Consider the following 12,955-nt stretch of genomic DNA (forward strand, 5'->3'; position numbering starts at 1 on the left):
AGATCTTCATTATAGTGATGGCTCTATCCAGTAGGGCTGCTATAACAAAATACATTAGACTGGGTAATTTGTAAACAACAGAAATGTATTTCTGACATTCCAAGAGGCTGAGAAGTCCAAGATCAAGGTGCTGGCAGCTGCAGTGTCAATGAAGACCCACCTGTCAGTCAGTGCTTTCCCATAGCATTTTCATTGGGTGGAAGAAGCAAACTTGCCCCCTCAAACTCTTGTAGAAGGCATCAGTTCCACCCATGAATCTGGAACCCTCAGAGCCTAATTATTTCCTAAAGGCCCCACCTTTTAATGCTATCACATTTGTGGTTAGGTTCAACATAGAAATTTGGGGGGGACACATTCAAATCATAGCAAGCCAGCTGGTCACAAAGCCAGTGTCTTCATTTTTTTAATTGAATGCTCTTTCAAAAAAGTGTGCACAAAGAACCTTTAACCAGTGTCTCAATTGCTAGAGGTAGGAAGCATTGTAGTACGTGATCTTTCAAACATAAAATGCTTCTTGGGTAGTCCTATCTTTGGTGAGGTGTAGGAAGAAAAAGTAATTCAAAATCCCGGCAGATTTTGAATCCTGCTTTTTTATAACAGCATGAGACAAAGTTTGAGCACTCTCACCCCTTGACTAACGGAAGCTTCAGTTTGGGGGGGCTCCCCTGCAGGATAAATAATCTATAAATTGAATTGTGGAATGCAGCTCAAGGGCCACCAAAAAGAATTCTGAACCAAGTGCAGGACCAAATCATAGAAATGACATTTCTTCTCCTTCAGTCTTTAATTGTTCTTTCTCATAGGTCTTTGAGGTATTTCCCTTCTTTTTTATAGTGTAGAATCTCTTATTTGTGAATATTAAGAGATTTCAATCAAATGTGGAAAAAAACTTATTTGGGATTGTGATCTCACAAAGGTATAGATGAGAGGGGAAGTGTGGGGTTAATTTAAATGACTTCAAAGGGTCTTTTTTGTTTTCTCTAAATGTTTCTCTTTTAAAAATGCATCCCTGAGTTATAAGCAGGGAGTCACATCAAACTGGATAGGAATTGTGAGAAACTCAAGTTAATGGTCTTGCAAAAGTGTAGGTCATAGGGAAATCTGACAGAAATTGTGTCCGAAAGTGGGAACTTTGACATAATACCCAATTCACAAATAATATCACAATCACTTCAGAGCATCATAAGAAAACAGATATCCTATGAACAAGAGGCTCCATTTCAGCACTGCCCCCTGTGGCCTCCTCCTGAGGGTTGTCAATAGTTAAATTATAGAAGGTTGATTTTTTTTTTTTTTTTTTTTTTTTGAGACGGAGTTTTGCTCTTGTTACCCAGGCTGGAGTGCAATGGCACTATCTCGGCCCACCGCAACCTCCGCCTCCTGGGTTCAGGCAATTCTCCTGCCTCAGCCTCCTGAGTAGCTGGGATTACAGGCACACGCCACCATGCCCAGCTAATTTTTTGTATTTTTTTAGTAGAGACGGGGTTTCACCATGTTGATCAGGATGGTCTCGATCTCTTGACCTTGTGATCCACCCGCCTAGAAGGTTGAAATTTTATGTGACCCAAGTCCCTGCCCCAGATGTCTGTACAGCTTTGCATATGCCATCAAGTTCCTGTCCTTTGGGAAATGCAGAGGAATGTTATTGTCATTGGGATTATGCCCAGTGCTTCAGAGTAAATTTCCTAATAATTGAGACCCCTGCCAGGCCTCCCACCTGGTCATTTAGCTAATAGAAGGGCAACCTCGCTGGAGAGGTTGGCAGTGAAAACCTTGTTCTGCTCATTGCCTTCCAAATAGCTGGTATAAATCTTCTAAGAGGCCTGAGACCACCTCTAGCCCAGAAAATATCAACAGGGAACTGAAGGTGAAAACAATTGCTCCATTTAGGCAGAAATGTGTATTTCTATATATAGAAGGCAAGATACTCCTCTCTCTTCATACAGCCATGAATACGTATGTGCTGTGTAGGGGAAGTATTTCTTTAGGGGGGAAACCCCACTAATCGGCAGTACGCTATTATTATAATTAAAAGCCTCTTTAACTAGAACAAAGTTTATTCCTGCAGAAACTCAGAAGAGGGCGAGGTGGTTGCAAGTTCCACCCACAAATGTCAGCAGGCCTGAACTTGCCTTCCTCCTCTCCTCTCCTCTCCTCTGACAGTCACAGGAAGCCTGAAACCCTTTGACACCTCAGCGATGACAGATCCTCCCTGAAGGCTTGACAACCGGCAAACAAATGCATTGTTCTCCTTGTCAACTCGCTATTGAAAGGTGATCCACAGCGAGCTGCAATTGGCCTCATTTGTTAGTGTTAGCAAGTGTTGGGCTGAAAGCTCATTACCCTGAAAAAAGAGAAAGCAGAACAAGTTCCTGAAATCAGGCTACAGAATCAGATACCTGTCAGCGAGGCCTGAGCAAAGGAAGGCACCACCTCCAATGGGTGAAGAAGCCTGGCTTGTCCCACCCTCTGCTGGCCCCATCCCCACCTCGAACATCTCCAGAAAATGGAATCACAGGGCTATTCTACACCAGGAATGTGAATTTCAGTTTTCTTGTCCAGTTTTCTTTCAATCACTACACAGGGCCTCCCTATGGAGTGAGAGAACCAACAGACTAGGATTCTCAGGAGCACTTGGAACCTGTGGCCTTCTATGGCAGGCGTGATTGCTCCACCATTGGGGTCCCCATAAATCTTGAGCCCTTACTCATTTCAGCATCACACATTGAACTGCATTGTGCAATGTGTATGGCTGCTTAGACGTTTATGTGTCAGGCTATCTTTATGAAACTGAATTCCTTTAAAAAAGGGGGGGGGGAGTGCCAGGTGTGGTGGCATGTGCCTGTAGTCCCAGGTACTCAGGAGGCTGAGGCTGGAGGATCGCTTGAGTCCAGGAGTTCTGGGCTGTAGTGTGCTATGCCGATCAGGTGTCCACACTAAGTTCGGCATCAATATGGTGACCTCCTTTTGAGCAGGGACCACCAAGTTGCCTAAGGAGGGGTGAACTGGCCCAGGTCAGAAACGGAGCAGGCCAAAACTCCCATGCTGATCAGTAGTGGGATCACGCCTGTAAATAGCCACTGCACTCCAGCCTGGGCAACATAGCGAGACCCCATCTCTAAAAAATACATTAAATAAATAAATAAATAAATAAAAGGGCATTTGGGGCCTGTCGCAGTGGCTCATGTCTGTAATCCCAGTACTTTAGTAGGCTGAAGCAGGCGGATCACTTGAGGTCAGAGTTTGGGACCAGCCTCGCCAACATGGTGAAACCCTACTAAAAGTACAAAACTTAGACAGGCGTGATGGTATGTGCCTGTAATCCGAAATTCTCAGGAGTCTGAGGCACAAGAATCTCTTGAGCCCAGGAGGTAAAGACTACAGTGAGCCAAGATTATAACACTGTACTCCAGCCTGAGCAACAGAGCAAGACTCTGTCTCAAAAACAAATAATAATAAATAAAATAAAGTCAGGGGTTTTGAAGACAGGGATGGGAGCATGGGCTTTGGCCTGGTTCAAAAACTAGCTGTACCATATCCTCAGGGTTAACTCTCAAATCTTTCCAAGGTTCAATTTTCTACCTACACAATAAAGAAAAGAAGGTAGAGGGTGTTATGGGCTGAATTGTGTCCTTCACCTAAAATTCATATGTTGAAGCCCTCACCTGCAGTATCTCCGAATGTGACTTTATTTGGATATAGGGCCTTCAGAACATTGTTCAGGTTAAATGAGGTCATCAGGCCACCCTGATGCCTTAATCTGATATGACGTCCTTACAACAAGAGGAAATTAGGAACTGGACATGCACAGCAGGAGGACTATGTGAAGATACAGGGGGAAGAGGGCCAGCTGCAAGCCAAGGAGAGGGGCCTCCCCTTTCCAGACCTTGATCTTGAATTTGTAGCCTCCTGAATGGTAAGAAAATGAGTTTCTGTTCTTTAACCCATTCAAAGTGCAGGACTTGGTTATGGCATCCCTGGTCAGTGAATACAGGGCGTCATGAGCTACATTTGGCCCTAACAATCCAGGCTTTTTGTTTGTAACTTTGAGGATCACACACCCCTTTGAGAAGGTGCTGGAGGCTACTAGGGACCCTCTGGGAAAATGCATATAGGCATAGAAGTTTGCAAACCATTCAAAACCTCAGTGATCTAATTATGGTTCTTAATGCCCTAAGGCCTCTGGAAACTTGATTGGCAATCGAGAAGGAGAAAGGGAATTCCTAGGTGATAATGAGATGTTTCTGAAGGGGTAGGACACGGTCAGGTGAAAGAGTTAAAATCTGGGGGGAAAAATAATGCAACTCTCACTTCAACTCTTATTCCCTGAAAGGTACTTGAGTCCTTTATTTTAGGGGAGAAAAAAATTGATTCTCAGATTCCTCCGATTTTTTTGTTTGTTTGTTTATTATTATTATCTTTGGAGACTTCCGAGAGAAGAGCTCCTCAGGGCATTTTTCTTACTTTATCAGCTTTGCTTAAAAGCACAAATAAACCCGCCAAACTTCATGCGCTATGATATTCAGGGACATGAGGGACATTTTTCTTTTCTGCCCACATCTAAAGAATGAAAGCATTTAGGCATCTCACTTTGTACGAAGTAAAATGGTATGAGATGGGCAAGGAAATGATGTGACTTACATTACAATTCTAAAAATCTTTCGCCTTTTCAAAGTCACTGCAGTTTCACAGAGATTTAAAGACCCAGACTTTCACTAGAAAACTCTAAGTAAGACTTGACATGTTTCTTCTTTGCCTTCCCACCCTGGTCACCCACCAACGATCTAAAACTTAGCATCACCACCTGTACTGGATATTACTGTATTCTCCTTTCTCCAGCCCCCCTTCCCCCATTTCTTATTATGTAAAATCAGCAGGTTGAAAAGATCTCTATGGCCCCTTTGAACTAAAGCAAAATTCTATGATTTTATGATTCTCTGAATCCCAGTGCTGCGGTAGCTCTAATTTCAGGCTTGTCTTTAATTCTTTGCTTTGCTTCACAGAGCAGGAGAATAGCTTGTGTTGCAAAATGCATCCCAGAGAGTAGCGCCCCAGAGACCAAGAACAGGGCAAATGCAGGCCTAGCTAACACAGCACTGCAGCCTGACAGGCTGGAGAAGGGAGGGAGTCTTGTATGTGAAAAGCTTTGCTTGGCAATTTGGCTATGCTGGTAATTATGGGAGGGAGGGTGACAGGGAGTTAAGTGATGGTGAAGATTTCTGTTAACAGAGCTCTTCCAGAGGCTTCTCCCTAACTTAGCTCTGTGGGAGAATTGGGAGAGCTGGCACAGCCAAGGATAAACTTTGCAGGGAGTAATTCAGGTTTTTTACCTGCCTAGTCTTAGGAGGTAACTCATGATTTCTGAGCACATTGCCTTTTTTCTCCTTCTTTCTTTTCTTTCTATCTTTTCTTTTTTTTTTTTTTTTTTTTTTTTTTTTTGGTTTGTTTGTTTTTTTACAATACTGGAGGAGACCTTTCCATGAAATGGAAGGTTATTGACTCGCCCTTAACCCTTCTTGTAACATGTCTTCTTAAACAATCCAATCGGACGGAACCCAGGATAAGTCATGCATAATTTAAAGAACTTCCATAGGAATTAAATGAGATAACATAGGTGAATGTGATTTAAAAGTTGTCTTGTGTTAATCCATGAGGCAGTGGGTAGCAGAAGCAGCATTGGATCTGTAGACAGAACTGACTAAGACCTGGCTTTGGGCTTAGCACTTAGTAAGACCTTGCAACCAGTCTTCCTTATGTCATACTTTCCCCAACTTTAAAGCAGTGTAAAAGTTGTTATTACAATAACAACTACAGGGTGACTCAGGGGTGGTATGAGTAATAGGAGTAGTAGTCATAATGATTCCCCTTCAAAAGGAAAATTAGCCACACTCTCCAGAAACTTCATCTTTATCCTTGGCGCTGGTGGATTTTCTCCTTGAAGGCCTCTCTCCATGGAGTTGGCTGGGTCAAGAGTGTTCTGGTCACGATGGCTGCAAATGACATCTTCTAAATTTCCAATACCAAACCCTGTTGCCACAGTTAAAATCGTCCATATGAGGAATCGCCTACCCTGAGCCACTAAGGAGTGATTTACCTTTTCTTATGGCTCCAGAGGGCATCAAAGAGGTAGTGAAAAAACTGGTCAGACTTTTGTGAGGCTGCCACAAAAATAATCTCAACTCTAGCAGAGTATAAATATTATATTGACAACTGTTATGGACATATATGAATCTATGTTATAAAGGCACAGCAGGTATCTCTGGGTGATGGAGTTTTGGATGATTTTTGGCATCTTTCCTATCTTTTTCCTTATTTTTCACTTCAGTGAGCATACATTTTTCTTTGGAAGGGACTGGCAAGATGTAAGGGCAAAGTATTTTATCTTCCTTATTTAAGAAAATACAGAAGACTCAAGAAGCAGCATGTGTGCACACACACACACATACCCAGGCATGCACTCATGCACACAAATTGAAACACATACATCTGACTGAGGAAACTTGTTCCTTATGCCTAATTTCTTAACTTTTTTTCAGGAGGCAGAGGAAAGCTAGTGCCTCAACCTTTCAGGCAGCTAATGGCCTTTTAAAAAAATTCCACGCTTTTCCAGTGATGCTATTTTTTCTTTGGGTTAAGAAAAGAGAGACAAATAGAAAGAAGGAAAAGCTCATAACAATGCCAGGCCTGCTTCAAGGGGCAAGTGGACCCTCACCGTTAACAGAGGAAGTGCCTGTGCGTCCAATTCTCCCTGAAAGCCAGCCCTGTTTTCTGTGCCTCATGGCAGACACATGAGTGATTTATTGCTCCTAACATCGCTTAGTTTGTAATAAAGTTTTCAGCAGCTCCTTTTAGCTGCTGCAACCTCTGCCCCTGCAAACACTCTCTCTTTCTCTTTTTCTCTCTCGTTCTCTCTCTCTCTCTCTCTCTCTCTCTCTCTCTCTGTCTCACACACACACACACACACATTCTGACTTTACTTTGTTCTTTTTTCACATAATGTCAACTCATAAAGCTTTCATCAAGTCAACCAGGTGGAAAAATGTCTTTTGCTGAAAGAAGCCTTCATTCAGGTCTGGGTGGTGGAGGAGAGTCACTGCGCAGGGCGATCAGCAGACCAGGTGGGGAAGAGAAGAAAGTGTGCTGCTGATGGGAAAAGTTTTATGTGTCGGGAGGTGAGTGCGAGCTTCACAGGGTGTGCCCTCTTGATGAAAGGGCTCCTCTCCTCCGCTTTCCCTGGTTGCCAACATCCACATAAGCGGACAAATCTGTCATTGCAGGAATGGGGGATGGAATTCATAATATACAAATTAAAAGAAGTAGATATTTGGACCTAATACCTAATGATCATAAGATGGCTTCAGCAAAGTCAAGAACTCTTCCCTTGCATTACAGACCAGGCTCTTGTGAGGAGGCTGGTTTCCCCTTCCTTTCTCCCACGATCCACTCACCCCCTGATTTCCATCTTCAGCCCTGCTACATCCTGCCAAGTTCACCCCTACCACCAGCCCCATCCTGCTCCTTAGAGCCTTCTCAGCCCACTCATTTCATATTGGCTCCTAACTACTCTAGAGCCATGTGGGAAGGAAACATGTTGCTAGAAGAATAATATACTTGGAGAAGGAAAGAGTCAGAAGATCAAGACTACAAGGAAAGGTAGAGTAAGATGTGTGACGTCCTTTTTTGCTCAAGGGCCAGTGTCAATACCTAAAAGTGTAAGATCTGGGGAAAGGTTGAGTATGACCAGAGCCCAGATCTCCTGGTTTTCCTTACCAGAGGTTAATTTTGCAGATACTCCCTGAATTCCTACAATTCTTATGAAAGCTCCTTGGTGTTTTACACATTGAGGGCTTTCAGTGCTCCTGTGAAGCACCTGAACATTAACTTGACCCTTCCGGAGATTGGATGAAGAAAACTCTATACTCTGAGCTCTGATTTTCCCCTCCCTTGCTAATGGTACTTAATAAGAGCACAGAATACCCACTGCTATGTAGCAAATTAACTTTTCCCCCAAATCAGATGGTAAACAGAAAGCAAGAAGCAGCGAAGGGAATGCATGCACATACCAAGGGACGCAGCTTTCATTAACGTGCTGTGAAATTCCATGTTCTCTCTCCCCTCTCCTCAAGTCCAATACCACAGCGAGATTTCCAAACACTGATGTACACAGCCAAACCAACAGCTTCTACTTGTGTAGGTATTTTCTCCTTTTCTTTGATTTCAGCAGTTTCAATATAATGTGTGCTAATTTTGTGGGGGAGTGGGACATTTTTCTTTATTCTGCTTGGGGTTCATTGAGCTTCCTGATCTATAAATTTATGTTCTCCATCAAATTTAGCAATCTATTTTTTTCCCCTCCAGAGGGAGTCTTTCTCTGTCACTTAGGTTGGAATGCAGTGGCGCCATCTAGTCTCACTGCAGCCTCTGCCTCCCAGGCTCAAGTGATTCTTCTGCCTCAGCCTCCCATTTTATAGGCGCTACCACGCCCACCTAACTTTTTGTGTTTTTAGCAAAGAGGGGGTTTCACGGCGTTGGCCAGCCTGGTCTTCACTCCTCACTTGGGTGATCTGACTTCTTCCACCTCCCAAAATGCTGGGATAACATGTGAGCCACTGTGCCCAGGCAAATCTGGCAAGTTTTTAAATCTGCTCCATTCTCTCTCTCCTCTCCTTTCGATACGTTGTTTTTGCTTAGACCTTTTGATATCAGTTTATTTTCTTCAAGATTTAATGAAAGCCTATATATAAGATTAATTTATTCTTGCAGCTTTCCAATTGTTTCTCCCTCGCATTTGCCCATTTCCTTTCCTTTTTGGTGAGATTTGACTTTCTGTTCAAGGATCTTTTCCCAGTCTTTGGCCAGTTTTAGCTTAGTGATGAAATGTCCCTGGGGTGGAGGCCTACATTGACAGTTGAGCCATCAGCCTTTTCCCACCACATCCCTTCAGTGTAGATGAGATATTTCTTCCTGTAAACCTGGACTATTTTGCCCATTTGCTGGCCTTTATAGTGTCTTGGTACAACCTGAGCTTCATCATCCTTTTAAATGGGCGTGGATCAAATGTTGCACTTCTGTCTCCGCTCTTTGGAAAGAGGGAAGACACAATCTTCCTGTGAATGTGAGAAGGTGCATTGAAATGCCTTTGGTAGTTCTTACGTTGGTCAGAAGTAGCAAAAGGATTGAACTTCATTTTGGCTTTTCCCAATTTGGTGATGGCCGCAAAAAGAAAGAGAGCTACACGCTGTGTCTGGTTCTATGCGTTTATGAAAGATCTCAATTTGGGGAATTTTTTTAAACTTTGTTCTTCAGATTGTATATTTCCTACTGATCAGTCTTCAAATTCACTGACACTTTTGTCATCTCCAATTTGTTCTTCAGCCTTTCCAGTGATCTTTTTAAATAAACATTTTTATTTTGGAATAATTTTACATTAACAGAAAAGTTAGAAAAATAGTACAGAGGCTTTCCCTGTGTGCTATCACCTTCCACCCAATTTCTCTCAATGTTAATATCTTTCATTACCATGGTACGTTTGTCAAAACTAAGAAACTGACACTGATACATTACTATTAACCAAACTCTAGACTTTGTTTGCTTTAACACCTTTTCCACTGGTGTCCACTTTCTGTTCCACACCCTCGGGCACTACGTGACATTTGGCTGTCATGTCTCCCCAGTCTTCTCTGATCCATGATAGTGTTTCAGTTGTTTTTTTGTTTTTGATGACCTTGACAATCTTGAGGAGTACTGGCCAGTTAGACCATAGAATGCCCTAATCTAGGCTTGTCTAGTATTTTCTTATCATTAGAACGGGCTTTAGGGTTTGGAGCAAGAATACAACAGAGAAGAAATATTCTCCTTGCTGCATCACACCCGAGGGTACATGATATGTACGCGACACCACTGGTGTTTAATCCTCACCCCAGCTGTTGATGTCCTGTTTGACAGGTTTCTCCACCTTAAAGTTACTACGTTTTGCTTTCCCTATTATATTATATCCTTTCAAAGAGAGTGACTAAATCTAGCCCACCCTTGGGGATGTAAGAAGGAGTAAGCTCCACCTCTTGAAAGAGAGATTTTCCACATGTATTGTTTGAAATTATTACGTAAGTATGATTTGTCTCTTCTCCTCTGTGCATTTTTTAATTCAATCATCCATTTATATAAGTACAAACTCATGGATATTTATTCTGAATGTTAGGTGATAATTCAATACTACTTTCGTATTTCATTGCTTAAATTGTTACTATTTGGCCAGTAGATGCCCTTTCAGTGGGCTCCTTCCTGTGTCCTTTTGAAAATCTGCGTGTGTGTGTGTGTGTGTGTGTGTGTGTGTGTGTGCGTGCACTTTTTTACTTTCTGGTATACAAAATGCTCCAGGCTCACATTATATTTTCTCTGTCCTAGCACTAGAATCAGCCATTTCTCCAAAGAACCCTGGGTTTATGTTTATTTATTCATTCATTTTGGAAGAATTATACTTCCAAACCAAGATCTGAGTGCTCTGTGTACTTATTGCTCTCCAGTTAATTTTTATTTTTATTTCAGGTGTTTATTCTTTAATTTTAGAATCTCATTTGTTTCTTTTTATAGTTTCTATTTCTCTGCTGATATTTCCTATTTGTTCATTTATCACAAGCATATTTTCCCTTACATCCCTAAGCATAGCTGCTTTAAAATCCTGTTCTGCTAATTCCCCATTTGGTAATATCAAGGTTGGTCTCTATTGATTGCTCCTTTTCCCCTGTTCAGTATGGGCCATGTTTCCCTATCTTTATATGTTTAGTAATTTTGGATTCTATTCTGAACATCGTAAATGATATATTATAGGGATTGTGGAACTTTTATAATTTTATATTCCTTGAAAGAGTCTTGATTTTTTTTTTATCCTAGCAGGCAGATAACCTGACAGGACTTAAGCTTCAATATTCTGTTTTCTCTATAGTAGAAAGCACCTGATATCTCTGTTTAATTTTTTTTAGATTTAGATGCTCAAAGTTTGCCCTGCACTTATGTAGCTCAGTGATAAACCACGTATTTGGGTTATTTTTGCATAGAATTCAAATATTTTCTCTCTAAAATATACCCCCTTGCTCTCCAGTTGCTGCGGTCATTCCTCTGGTTCTTCAGTCAGCAAAACTGCAAGTTTCTAACAGAGTTTTAGCCACTCCACATGAGGACAAACTAAACCCTGCACCTAGTTAAAGAGCCATAAAAATCAGGAAATGCACCCAATGCCGTTTCCCTCTGCCAAATGTTGCTATGCACTCTAGTTTCTATGTTTGGGGTCATTCTTAAGTGCTTTTAGGTGGCTTTTTTTTTTTTTGGTATTATGTCCAGAATCAGTAGTTGTTATTTGTGAAAGAATTGGTCCAATAGAACCTTCTCTGCTATTACTAGAAGCAAAACCTTGCTACTAATTTTTAATACTAGGTTCAATGTCCACTGACTCTGCTATTATTACACTTTGGTTGTCTAGAAACAGTTTTAAAACTTTAAAAAGAAAATTCTATACTCTGTTTTCAGTGAAACACAAAATTTAATCAAGAACTTATTTTCAACATTTATAAATTTCACAGGAAACACATTGTACATATGGACTGGAACTCTCCATCTCCCTTCAGGAGAATACAGTTCAATCAGAGGAATAACTTGGCCACAACGTATAAATAGCAGCATGCAGCAGCATAAATAAATACTAACCAAGTGATGTGATAATAAATACTGAGCAGGAAGAGGTCTGACTGGGCTGATTTAGATCAGGAAGTCTTTCTAGAGAGGGTAAAAATTGAGCTGATATTGAAGAGGAAAGACTTAAATAAATGGATAAGTAATAGCACTTTCTATGAAGAGAATGAAAATATGAACAAAAGGCATAGTCTGATTTAGGGACAACAAGAAGATCAATTAGGCTGAAACAGAGAGTTCAAATAAGGAAATAATGTGTTATAAGGTTAGAACAGGTGATAGAAGACCAAGACTCTACAGCAAAGGTTCTTGGATCCTATTATCTTAGGGATAGAACTAAAATTCATTTCATACAGATTATGCATCTAGAGAGCTCAGGACGAGATGTAATAGATGTAACCTGCAGTTTATGTTGGCTGTGTTCTAATGTAACAATTGTAAACTATCAAGAGTAGCCTACATCCCTTTGGCTGAGGGTGGGATCTCTACTTGAAGTGAGTAGACCTCCTTAATGTCAAGTATCCGTGGAAGAATTGAGTTTTAGGAAGGAATCTGGAATGAGCCTGAAATTACCCAGGGAGAAAATCACCCTTCCTGAGTCCTCACTCTCTTAAGTCTCTACTTTTCCTATGTTCCTGGGAGGTGAGGGAAAGATGATCCCTACCACAAAGAACAGGTTGGAATTGAATCAAGGAGATGCTCTAATTGTAAGCTCCATGAGATCAGAAACAAACGGATTCACATTTCTCAACACCGAAGACTTGCAGTGTCTAGCAACCAGTGTACACTGAGTAAGATCAGTCATATGAGTGCAGATGAATGAGCTAGACCTTACAAGTGGATTGCATTCTACTCTTCTTGTCTACTTCCCCTACCCCTCTCCTTTTTGTGGGGTTATTTATAAGTATTTTAGCCTATGAGTCTAGACTTAAGCCTTAATTAAATGTGAACAATTGTCAAGGGGATCCAAGATGGCTGAGTAGGAACAGCTCTGGAGTGCAATTCTGAGCCACGACAATGCAGAGGGTGAGTGATCACCACATCTCCAAATGAGTTATTACTACCCACAGACCAGGAGATTCCTGAACTGAAAAGTGTCATGAGTTTCCAGCATGGCTGTTTCAGCCAGTGCAGTGGGTCTCCATACAAAAACTTACACAAAAGCCATTTCAATTTGCTCCTGGAATGCTGGGAGACAGAGCTGAACATTCAACTGAAAAAAGGGGGCTGAAACAGGGAGAAGAATCATATAGATGTAGTAAAAAATGAT

This window comes from Callithrix jacchus, chromosome 13, assembly GCF_049354715.1.
Source record: "Callithrix jacchus isolate 240 chromosome 13, calJac240_pri, whole genome shotgun sequence".
Classification (NCBI taxonomy): domain Eukaryota; kingdom Metazoa; phylum Chordata; class Mammalia; order Primates; family Cebidae; genus Callithrix; species Callithrix jacchus.